Source organism: Egretta garzetta, unplaced genomic scaffold (genome assembly GCF_000687185.1).
Source record: "Egretta garzetta isolate BGI_Z169 unplaced genomic scaffold, ASM68718v1 scaffold323, whole genome shotgun sequence".
NCBI classification, from domain to species: Eukaryota; Metazoa; Chordata; class Aves; order Pelecaniformes; family Ardeidae; genus Egretta; species Egretta garzetta.
In genome coordinates, this window is record NW_009259435.1 from 861,545 (window position 1) to 874,196 (window position 12,652).

Here is a 12,652-nt window from a genome sequence, read left to right on the forward strand (position 1 = left end):
AAATTCAGTGTTCTCTTAAGGAAAGAGATAATCATCTAGAAATGGCAGAGCTCTTGAGAAATGTTTACTTGTATCCATTTCATGTAGGTCTGTGCAATTATGTGTTATAACAAAAGGCAACGTCTAACCCATCTGCATTTCCTGTGTTTGATGACTCCTGGAAATGACTGAACTGTGTTCTCCAGCAGCCACTACCAGGGACAAGTGTACATGGGCTGACCTTCAGCTGTGTTTCATTCATTATTTCCTCTCCCGTTTTCAGCCTTGCCACTTGCTGAAGTACTTGCTGAGGTCATCTGGATGATCATCTGGATCATCTGGACCACTTGCACTTGCTGAGATCCTCTGAATGCTCCAGGCAGATTGCAACCAAAGAGGAGAATTTGTGTACTTAGTGGATAGTCAGAAGATAGGCAAAAATATTGGCACTGTCATTGCTCAGAATTGCCATTTTCCATGTTTTGGGGAAACGTTGTTGGATAAATGACTTCAATGAAGAGAAAGTATTGCATGTTGTCACACTACTTGAGAATGTTCTGCTCTTTACAAAACGGGGTCTCAGCATAGGTGCTGTGGTACATTGCACCTCTGTGGGTCTCACAGTATTGGATCTCTTATCCTTCTGAAAGTCTAAGAATGGCTATCTTTAGATAAATACAGAGGGATTTAGGGTTATTTTAATACTCAGACAAGAATTATTATGAAATATTCTGAGCACTCACCATATATTTTGTGGATTTTATTTGAGCTATTTGAACCATTTGGGTCTGGAACACAAGTCATAGGAGGAGCGGCTGAGGGAACTGGGGTTATTTAGTCTGGAGAAGACGAGGCTGAGGGGAGACCTGATCGCCCTCTACAACTGCCTGAGAGGAGGCTGTAGGGAGGTGGAGGTCAGTCTCTTCTCCCTGGTAACAGATGATAGGACGAGGGGAAATGGTTTGAAGCTGTGCCAGGGCAGATTTAGGCTAGACATTAGGAAAAACTTCTTCACCAAAAGGGTTGTCAGGCTCTGGAGTGGGCTGCCCAGGGAGGTGGTAGAGTCCCCATCCTTGGAGGTATTTAAAAGAAGGATAGATGAGGTGCTTAGGGCCATGGTTTAGTGGTGGGATAGCAGGGTTAGGTTAAAGGTTGGACTCGATGATCTCAAAGGTCTTTTCCAACCAAAGTGATTCTATGATTCTATGAATTATTGCAATATACTTGGGGAGGAGGTCTGGCACTTAAGGTTTGGCAGAGTCCAATATGTTCTGACTAGGTTCTTTTCAATAGTGTACACGTGGAGGATGTAATGTTTAATATAAAATTTATTTATTTAAAGATAGTTGATATTCCACAGTGTTTCTGATTTAGCAGAGTCATACAAAATTTATCACATAACATGATACAAATGTAAGTTACACTTAAAAAATATATATTGTAATTGCAAAACACAGTTTGATCATAATACCAATGTGATTCCCATTACCAGTCTCTGTTATCTGCTCACCATTACAATGCTGGGCATTCCCCAATCACTGGGAAGGAACATGTGGGTTGAAGCCACCCCAAGCCTGCTGTTTTCCCATTACCAGTCTCTGTTATCTGCTCACCGTTACAATGCTGGGCATCCCCAATCACTGGGAAGAAACATGTGGGTTGAAGCCACCCCAAGCCTGCTGTTCTCCCAAAACTCCCCTGCCAGTTGTTCAGCCTTCATACTCTACTCTGGGCTGAGCCACCCCCATGGTGGTCTGGCTAACTCATGGACACATCCACATTTTCAATGAACTCAAGGAGAAACACCACCAGTTGATCGACTCACTTGCCCACAGATGTCCACCTAAGACTAAGGCCACCCTCCAGTGTCTTCCATGACACACAAATCCAGCGTCTCCACAACAGCTGTGGTCAATCACAGCCTGCACCATTCCCCGACCTTCACAGGCCCATTGCCCATCTCCACTAAGTCCTCCACCACCATAGAGGTTTATTGGTCAGTCACAAGGACTGAAAGAAAGAAGCAGATAAAGCTCTTCCTTGCCAACTCTCTGAGATCATTTCATACCATCTTGAAAACTGTCCTGCAGGCTTGGAATAAACCAACAGAAATAACAGTAGCCATAATTACTATATAGCAGATATTTGTCCTGGGATCTCAAAGTGTTTTACAAAGATGGCAAACATCCCTATTTCCATGGTCTGTCCTGCATTGTGCTGTTCAGAGATTGGCTTGAAAATGTGAATAATGATCTCATACTCTAATAATGGGCATTCCTATTACTGAAAATTTGATGCTGATCACTAAAACTTTGACAACTGGTGGATCTGGATGTCTTTTAAAGGTTATGTTGTTAATGGGAAGCATCATCAAGGTAAGATGTTAATGTATTAGCCAAATTTCATTTGAAACTTTATTTATGAGTAAATTTGTATTCAGTTCTAACTTGCTGATATGACTAAAATAAACACTTCAGGCTTCACACTAATTTTTTGTAGGGCTTTAGTAGTTTATAAGAATAATTTATAAGAGCTTGAAGACCATTGTAATTCTGCTAAGTATCAGTAAAATGGAAAAACTCTTTAGAGATGTCTTTGAATGGCTTATTTTTACTAATTGAAAAAATAGACATTAGTAGCTTATCTATTTACTCTGAAGATAAGGAGATTGTGTGTAAAATTATGAGATCCACCAGAGACATCTTGACTTGTGATCGTATAAAGCATCTTTAAATGCAAGATTTCTAATACTATAGGAAAATAAATTTAAAAAAAAAATCTTAATAAAAAGAGAAGAAAATCTATGCTGTAAATTTTTAACATTAATAAATGCGCTACTTCAGAGAGTATCTTCTGGCGACCTGCTGACAGTTTTCATGTGAGATAATTGCAGATCAAAATGTATTATGTAGTTAACTTCAGCAGAGGGATTTTCTTTTTATTGATGCAGCTGGTAACATAGCCATAATAGAAGGTTATATGAAATTTCTCACTTTAGTTTTCTATTTTCAACTTTTATTTTCTCAAATGCTGTTTGCTTATGCTTGAGTTTCTCCATGCTGGACATCTGCTATGAACTTTGTATCTGCAGAAATCTCAGTTTATCATCCTCAGTAGAAAACTGATGCAGTTCACGGTGTGGTGTTTTGGGTTTTTTTCTATTTATGTCTCAGTTGGGTATGGTCCTTTCCAAAAAGTAGAGAATATGCAGGGAAACCCCTGCTTTAGGCTGCAACAGGGGATTTGGTAATCCTGGGCTCATTATCCTAAATCCTGCCTTTTGCGTGGCAGCATGGAAAAACAAATCAAATCTGATACGAATGCAGAAAAAAATCTAGAATTAAAGCCAAACATGTGGCCCATGCAGATTTGGATGCAGCCAGGGTTGGGATACAATGCCTGACTGAAAGTTTTATTTATAGAAGTGCTGGTTATTCACAACTGCTGCTGAAGTCTATAGGATTGCTGCCATGAATGTATAAAGCACTAAACAGAGTGGAATGTCCTAAACTCAAACAAAATCTAGGTAAAGAATGTAAATTGGCAATTTTGATCTTGGGGGGGGGTTTGGGGGGTTTTGTTTTAATTTGGTTTGGTTTGGTTTTATATATATGCTACCACTCAAAATGATCTATGGAAATATTTTCATTACTCTTTGCATTACATTCTGCAAGTCCAGTAGTGAGCACCACCAAGAAAGAAATTGCTGCTTTTGTCCTCTAAGCCACTTTGCACTATGTGAAGTAAGCAAGCTGAATGACATTTTGGGCTTTTTCTCTGTCTGTTGTTTCTGAAGTATGGCTGTTTTTCCAACTGTCTTGAACAATTAGGAATGGGGTTGTGGGAAAAAGGATGTAATTCTTTAGTTGCTGAGGAACTCATTTTCCTGATTCATTTCATTGTACTTTACTGCACTGTCAGTGGTGCTACAGGACATGGAGGTGAAACCCTGAAAACATAAATATTTCCTTGCTAAGTTTGATGTCTGTCAGCAAAATGATAATGCTATATAGGAAATCAAATTAATTTAAAATGTTACATCCCAGCTGAGATGTTGCACCCAACTGAATAAACTCAGATGTGTAAAGGTGTGCAGTGAACTCTGGATGCCATTCACAACCAAGTGTTCTCCTGGTTTTGCTTTGTTTTTCATTTACTTCCAGAAGATGCCCAAAAGTTTCCTGGTGATCAGCAAAATCTTAACAGTTTTATTACGGTAGAAATGTGTGGGGAAATATGCAAACCATTACAAAATTTGCAATCTTTTGTTCTTATTCAGCTGTGCATTTGTAATTGCTATAAATGACCAAAAATATACTTGCAAGTGTTGCACTTGTAACCCATGGGCTTCATGCTTCTTTGTTTTTATTTCTGAGGCTCGATGGAAGGGAATGGAAACTCTGCATTCTACATCTGTGATATGATCTAATCAATGCTAGAGGAAGAAAGCTGTAAATATAGAAGTTAAAGACAGTCTCATGTAGATTCAGCTGTGGCTAGTACATGAACAAGGCTTGTGTGTGCATTGAGTCCTGTGCCTGTATCATCATTCATAATACAACACGTAGATTTTGTTTCAATTACTTTTGTTGAATTATCAGCTTTTCATCTACAAGTTAGAGTGAGGCCATGTAGAATGAGGTCCTGAGTATTCTTTTGGGGATGTGGTGGTTTTGGAGGGGAATGAAGGAGTTTCCCTTCGTCTCAACCTCTGAAGATTTAAGTTGACCGAATACTGACATCTCCATACACCTCTTTATCAGTTGGGAAACACAGCAGCCCTATGATATGCTTCATCTCATCCTGGAGTAGGTCTGGAAAAGTTGACCAGTTTACACTCTGGAAGAACCTAGTTTTCTCCACTGAAGATAAAAGGTGCATCTGGTGACCATCTTAGACAGAGACACCTACGTTTGAGATGTCTATGGTTAAGCGGGATAAAACTCTCCATGAGTGATACACTTTACACATCACTGGTTGTTTTAATAGATTTTAAGTACTTTTTAATGCTACTGAAGTGTTTTCTGTACGTTACTATTTTTTCTGCCTGTGGTGCTCTCTAGAAACTGTTGCTTACAGGTGCTTTTCAGGACTCACAGAGCATGGGTCTGTTTAAATCTGTACAGTGTTTTGTGAATAGTACTGAAGTTAAAACAGCTTTTTCCTCCTGTGATTGAAACAGTTAAACAGGTACCCAGAAAAAGCAGAGAGGCTGAAACATGATATTACCACAGTGCCTACCTACTTATGGTGCAAGAAGAGGGAGCTGACCCTTAAAACTTGGCACAAGCTCACTGCAACCAGTCTGACTAATATCACAGAGGAATAGAGGCTGATGTATTTTTTATAGAACACTACTGAAGGTTTATTTTTATTAAAACCAGGGGAGGTAAAGAGGATAGAAAATACAAGACACTGGTGACTCAGCATTTTAAATCAGCCCTTTTCAAAATGAGGTGAGGAGGGAAGGAAAGGAATAGAATGAAGATTTTAACTGAAGGGAGGAGTACACAACCAAGCATTTTCCAAACCATCACCATTAAAACTGGATGGGTTTGTTGGAAATTCCATCCAGATCTGGCCATTTGTATTTTAACTTGAAATTGCCCTTTTCAGAGCACGTGGATGAAATTTTGCATCGAGACATCTCATGTTAAGTTGTCAACTTCAGTTGCATAAGCTGACTTAGTCTGCTGGGGACAAACTGCTTTTATTTATTGTTGTGGTTTAACCCAGCAGGCAGCTAAACATCACACAGCCATTTGCTCACTCCCCCCGCCTCTGTAGCGGGATGGGGGAGAGAATTCAAAAAACCAAAGTAAAATTCATGGGTTGAGATAAAGACATTTTAATAGGACAGAAAAGGAAGGGATAATAACAATAACAATAATAATAATAATAATAATAATGATAAAAGGATATACAAAATAACTGATGCACAACGCAATTGCTCACCACCTGCCGACTGACGCTCAGCCAGTTCCTGAGCAGCAGTTCCCCCCCTCCAGCCAACCTCCTCCAGTTTCTATACTGAGCATGACGTCATACAGTATGGAATAGCCCTTTGGCCAGTTAGGGTCAGCTGTCCTGACTGGGCCCATTCCCAGCTTCTTGCTGGCAGGGCATGAGAAGCTGAAAAGTCCTTGACTGGTGTAAGCACTGTTTAGCAACAACTAAACCATTCAGGAGTTATCAACATTCTTCTCATCCTAAATCGAAAACACAGCATTATGCCAGCTACTAGGAAAAAACCAAATCCTCTGTCCCAAAAACCAGGACTTTTTTTTTTATATGATACTATATAACATGAGGTGAGAGAATTTTTTTTCTATGCTGCACATGCTGCTAAAAACAGAAGTAAATGTTAGTCTTAGATGATGGTTTTGCTGACATTCATCCGAATCTGATGAAATGCTTTTTGAACTAATTGAAAGATTCCTTTTCAATTTGTCCAGCACTTTACTAGCCAAGCATGGCTGATGTTGATGAAAACATGATTACAGTGTAATCCTGGTTACTATTTCTTAAGTTACCAGTCATTAGACTTCTGTGAAAAGAAAAGAAAAAGAAAAAAAGAAAAAAAAAAAAAGCCTTTCATCGTACATGTGAGAGGTGCTCATATTTCTAATAATTTGTCTGAACAACAATTTTGAGTAGTTAGGTTTGTTCAGCACTTTGTGTAGTAAACTAAAAAAAAAAAAAAGTTAGATTTAGGGTCTTCGACAGAACTCTGGTGTTTGCTTTTTGATACTGTCAGTATAACCTTGAGGACCCCTGCTAATCAACCAGGTTTTCAGGTTCTTACAAGGAGGGGAAAGCTGTGTACAAGAGGAACGAGGCACTGCTCTTCTGCAGATCTATATGAACCAAAGGGAGAGCGTTCCTCACAAACCTTATATACTCAGAGTTTTGTTTTCCAACAGAAGGCAGTGATACACACTAAAGGACTATAGATACAATGTTTTCTGATCCTGCCTTTTTCCCTTTTCTTGAACTGTCTTTTCCTAAGGGGCATGTCATCCATGTTTGGGCACATAGAGTAAATGTCAAGGCACAGGTAGCCTTTGCAGAAGGAAACATTGACATTTCTAGCCAGTGACAGAGAACAAGGCTGTTTATTTTTACTTCCAATCTGAATAAAAATGTAAATGAGAAAAAAATATAGAGAACTGATTAGCTATTTGAAATCTTAATCTTCCATCCACGCACATATATATTGAAGTTTTTATGCAGCTACCTATTGATCCATCTTAAGGTTCACCAAGACTCTCTACAAATGCACATATCCTGTCTCGCTTTCTCCACACATGGGCTGGATCCGCTGTATCGCGAGCAGTGGAAGGCATGCGCTGAGCGGGCTTACTGGGTGAAGCTGAGGATCAGATGCCAAGAAGGATCTTGATGACATGGAGGTGAGCTTGGACAGAGCCCACTGAAGCTGAGATCCTTTGCAGCTCTGGTTCAAGTCCAGTAATGAGCATAATCAAATTTAAATTAATTATCACAAGTGAAAGTGGGTATTGGGAAATCTGTTCTTGGTTCACCATACTAACAGAGACTCCAAAAATGTTTGGAAATCTAATTCTTATTTCATATGCATTCACACATGTTTAGATATTTTGTAAGGTTTATGTTGTTTTATGCTTCCGTTTGGGACACACTCTCATTCACTGCTTTCAGAACACCTCAGAGTATTCAAGATCACTGAGACAAAAAATTAAAATGCCAACACCTGAGACATTACCCACTCCCAGTTTGTACTTCTAAAAGATTTTTAGAACTTCTTCATGTGTTTTGTTGCATGTCATGTATCATAGAAACAATTTCCAAATGCTTCAAAGAATGGCATTGCGATGGTATTTTAGGATAGTATAAGCTAGGATATCACTATATTGTCAGAGTCTTAAGAACCTGAAATATGAATTCTCAGTGCTTACGTAAGTGATTTTAATGCATAACACCTTTTGAGCAATACTGTAATTGCACAAAAATTGTCAAACACCTCCTTAGAGCAAACCTAGAGCAAACAGCTCTAACAGACTTCCTGCTATAGAGCAGGAGGAGGATTATGACAGCTCCAGTAAAGAAGGGACTTTTCTATAGTTTCTAACTTTTCTGAAACCTACCTTTGAGGACTAAGGGATGAAAAGGAAGAGCTTCCAGGGTGGGAGCTACTTATGATGGTTTCTCTTATAGTCCCTGAGAGATATAGGCGCTTATAGAGTATGATTTATCTCAGCCAAAAATACACATCAAAACTAGAAGTGTTTAAAGACACCTATTTCTTTTCATTGGTGTAAAGGGAATATAGGGCAACTAGCTGAAAACCAGATATCTACAGTCTAATGGTCCATATGAGAGGAATCCTGGCTCCAGTGAATGTAAAAGCTTTGTTTACCTTGTCCCTGTGGAGCTCCAGGGAGTTCTTACTGTGTCCTTTCAATCTATAAAGGAGGTCTATAGGAGAGATGGAGAGAGACTTTTTACCAAGGCCTGTAGTGACAGGACAAGGGACAACCGTTTTTAAATGAAAGAAGGTGAATGTAAGGAAGAAATTATTTTTCATGATAAGGCTTGTGAGACACTGAAACTGGTTGCCCAGAGAAGCCGTGGATGCCCCACCACTTGAAGTGTTCAAACCCAGGTTGGCCAAGTCTTTGAACAACCTGGACTAGTGAAAGGTGTCCCTTCCCACGGCAAGGGGGCTGGATTAGGGGATCTTTAAGGGTCCCTTCCAAACCAAATCATTATATGATTTTGTGATTCTATGATTTAGCTTTTAACTCTTTGTGCCTTCAGCTATACTTTGCTATGACTGGCTGCCACGACAAAGAAAAAAAAAATAATTCAGCATTGTTCTTACATCCATGAATATTCTACTTAGAAAGATGCTCACATGTAAGGTGTGACTTATTAAGATGTCAGGAGGCTAACAGAGGGTCTCATCTAAAGAAAATCTGAGGAAGATACATCTGGTGGGATTAGCCGAGAAAGTTTCAAACTGCATAACTTGACTCTAGTCACTGAAAATGTTGACTGGGGTCATTATTCAGAGACACATCAGAAGCGTCCAGTTATCCTTAGCTGGGGAATATAGCTCTACTGAAGACAGTGCTACTGTAGCACTTTGCACCAGTTGAAGTTCTGGCCAGAATAACCATCTATTTTCTTGAAACTTGGTGCCATTCTGTCTGGCATTAGCCTAAAAGCAGAATATCATCTGCTTGCTTTTGGTTATTTTTTAAAAATGGAAAACTTGTGACGAATAGATCTGAAGGCCCAAACATCTGAAGACCTTCAGATGAACTTCAAGTTACTTTGTCACACACCACGTGGGGCTCATGAATAAACCAAGGCGACACATTTAGCAACCCGAAAGCTTGGAAATGAACTTTAAAGGCAAGATTAACACGTAGTGCAAAGTGACCTTCCCCCATGATGACACAGATATGCATTGAACTAGAACACAGTAATAGTTTTTATTGAATGTGAAAAGCGAGTAACATTTAGCTTCCTTATAGAAGGCGTGAAAAGGTCAGCTGGAAGTTTTATTGATGGTGTTTAAAGGAGAAGTTTGCTTGTTGCAATGCAAAATTGGAGCTTATTTGGACAGAGGAAATAGTATTAAAAAACCAAGTCCTGTTCCAAAGGACAATTGCATTCTAATCCATCTGTGTATTTATATTGCTATTCAGTGCTCTATACCCATGTCTCAGAAGGAAAATCTTTTATGATATCGCTTATCATTTATCTAATACCTGAGCTTCACTTATTACACATTACTGATTTAGTGATACATTTCTATAGGATTCCAGGAAGGAAGGAACACATTTATATGCTTATCACTTATTAAGCACTTATTTTTACAGTCTTAAACTTGTCTTGGAAATACAAAGCTTATGTAAGTGTAACATTTCACACTGAAGATTTAGCATCTTAGAGAACTTCACTTTATGGTCCATTATAACCTCAGTATAAATGTATGTCGTTAAGACCACCTGACAATTAACTTTCAACAGTTGTTCTTTAAAAGACAGATGGTTTTTAGTGAAAAGAATCATAAGCACTACAAATGTCTGATCTAATGGTCATTACTAATTATTATTAATACAGCTAATAATAATAGTCATGTTTAAAGTGATTTTCAATGAAAGTATTTAATGATTCATGGAATGTTTTTCTCCGGCAGCCTTTGTGAGGCAAATATTTTAAATGATGGATGGTTAAATGATGATACACATAAGTCAAGGGACTTGATTATGGTCATAAAATGTGGTATATGGAGACATGGAAAACAGGGAAGAAAAGTGATTAAGGCATTGGTCTTGTCATTAAGAGACTAGCAGTCTGGATATGGTGATTAGTGTGAATTTGGGCACTGCACTGTTTCTGCTCTCTTGCTGCAAAATGGAAATGATCATTTGCTATATCATCAGCATATTAAAATATGGGGTAGGGCTCTCTTACTGTGCTGAAGTGACTGGGTACCAATATACTTTAACTGTAGAATCTCAGCCTCCTGGTTTTAATATAAACCTGTGCTTCCCCGCCCTTGTGCAAAATACGTAAGGAACCTGACCCTTCCTCTGGGGCTCAATTCACAACAGCACGACTTTTGTTCAGTTTCTTGGGGTTGCCACTATTTTTTTTAAACACTAGCTGATTCTGTAATTTCCCTCTGTTTCCATTTCAGTCCGTTCTTAATTTCTTATCCAGGCTCATCAAAATCTAACTCTTAAGCATATTAAACTGTTCTCCATAGATGGAGTATCTTATTTTTGAGATTTTGAGGGTTTTCTTATATCTGATTTTGTACCAGCCTCACTGGTTGATGGTCTTCCTGGCTTCACCAGCCACCAATAAACATTGACTCTCTGAGTTTTGTGTTTTATCTGCTCCTACACCATAGTCAGCAACATTTCTTGGTGCCTGCCGAGTTCATCAGCTGTAGTTCAGCAGTCGCCACCCTGGCCAACAGCTCTTCCCCCAGAGAAGCTCCTCAAGGCCAAGCTCATATGCAGCTCTTCCAGGAGAAAACCAAAAATATTTTTTTTAAAAACTTGGGTTTCCCTCAGGTCATTTCTATTTCCATTTATCTAGAAAATTAAGAGATTTAACAATACTGGTTTCTGATGTTGAATCAGGGAAAGAAAAACTGAATTCTCTTAGAGCACGTTTATTCTCATTAGCTTCTTATGAACGATGTTTCTTAGTGATAAGAGATGATATTTGATATTACAGGTTTTCCATTTAGATTGTAGAGATGGGCTTTCACATTGCCCTATCTGTCATGTCAGACTATAAATGCCATTGATAGATCAAAAAAAATAGTTTTTTCTTTTTTACTGAGGCTATGCTGAGACAAACTACTTGGGTGGTTGAACATGTTAACAATACTTCCCCCTTAAATTGTATTTTACTCAAGTTTTATTTTATTACATATATATTTGGAAAAAAAGACAGTAATTTTTCTTTCAATCTGGATGTGTCTATACATAATATGCTACTAGACACAGGCAATATACTTGAACCAGAAAAAGAGTTGAGGCAGCTTAATGTACAGTTTGGTAATGAATGTGCATTTGGGACTCTGAACATAATATGAGAAAATTGAAGCACTGAGAATTATTTGTAGTCCAAAACCAAATTGTCCTGTTTTGCTAGCTGAGATGCCAGAGACAGTTTAGCTGAATTAAACAATCCCATGTCCCAAAACAATTTTTCAGGCTCTAATTTCTCTGGGAGAGGTATCACACCAATATTTTGTTGCTCCTTCTAGATGAACTAGTTCAGAAGCTACTCAGATAACTTTGCCTGGCACTGTGTTGTGATATCTAGACAGATGTCAGGGGGCAGATGCTGCTTTTCCTCTCCTCTGTTTGCACATACTTCAGAGTTAGTGATGATTAAAACTGTTCAGGATCTCTTCTGAAGTATTCAGGGGCTTCAAAGATTGCACAATTTACGCTGACATGGTCCTTGCAGGATATAATTCAGAACAAGTCCATATTCCTCTAGCAGCTGAGATGTAATTTATGCATTTTTCAGTAAATTCTGCACCTCCTTGTTATTATCAAACATGACATCTAAAAAAGCCAGGTGATGCAAAAACTTCCCCTCTCTTCTGAGTAGCTGAGGGGAAGGACATGTTGGCCTGGGTTATTACTGAAGCTTTCAGCATTAATTTACATCATTTTCAAGTGCTTTTGGGACACTTTTCTCACCATATAATTTCCTTCATTTCCTTCTTGACTCCAGACTCTCCCTCCTCACAGGGACTGACTTGAAACCACTTAGCACGTGTTTGGTGCAAGGAACAAGATGTCTCTAAGCCAGCTTCCCGGCCATTAAAAGCATTTGTCACCCTTTTTCTCTCTAACTTTGTGCACTTCTTCTCAAGATTATAACTTTTTTTTCCTCTCGAAGTAGAATCCATTGAAAAAAGTAGTCCAAGGTTTACGTAATCTAACTTTGTGCACTTCTCAAGATTATAATTTTTTTTCCTCTCAAAGTATAATCCATTGAAAAAAGTAGTCCAAGGTTTACGTATATATTGAGGTGGTTTCTTTAGAAGGCACATACAAACTTACCCTTGAAATATATTGGCTCACAACAGTCTGCACCACTTTTGCTTTTTTAAAATATCTTATGCAGTAGACTCGTATTCAATATG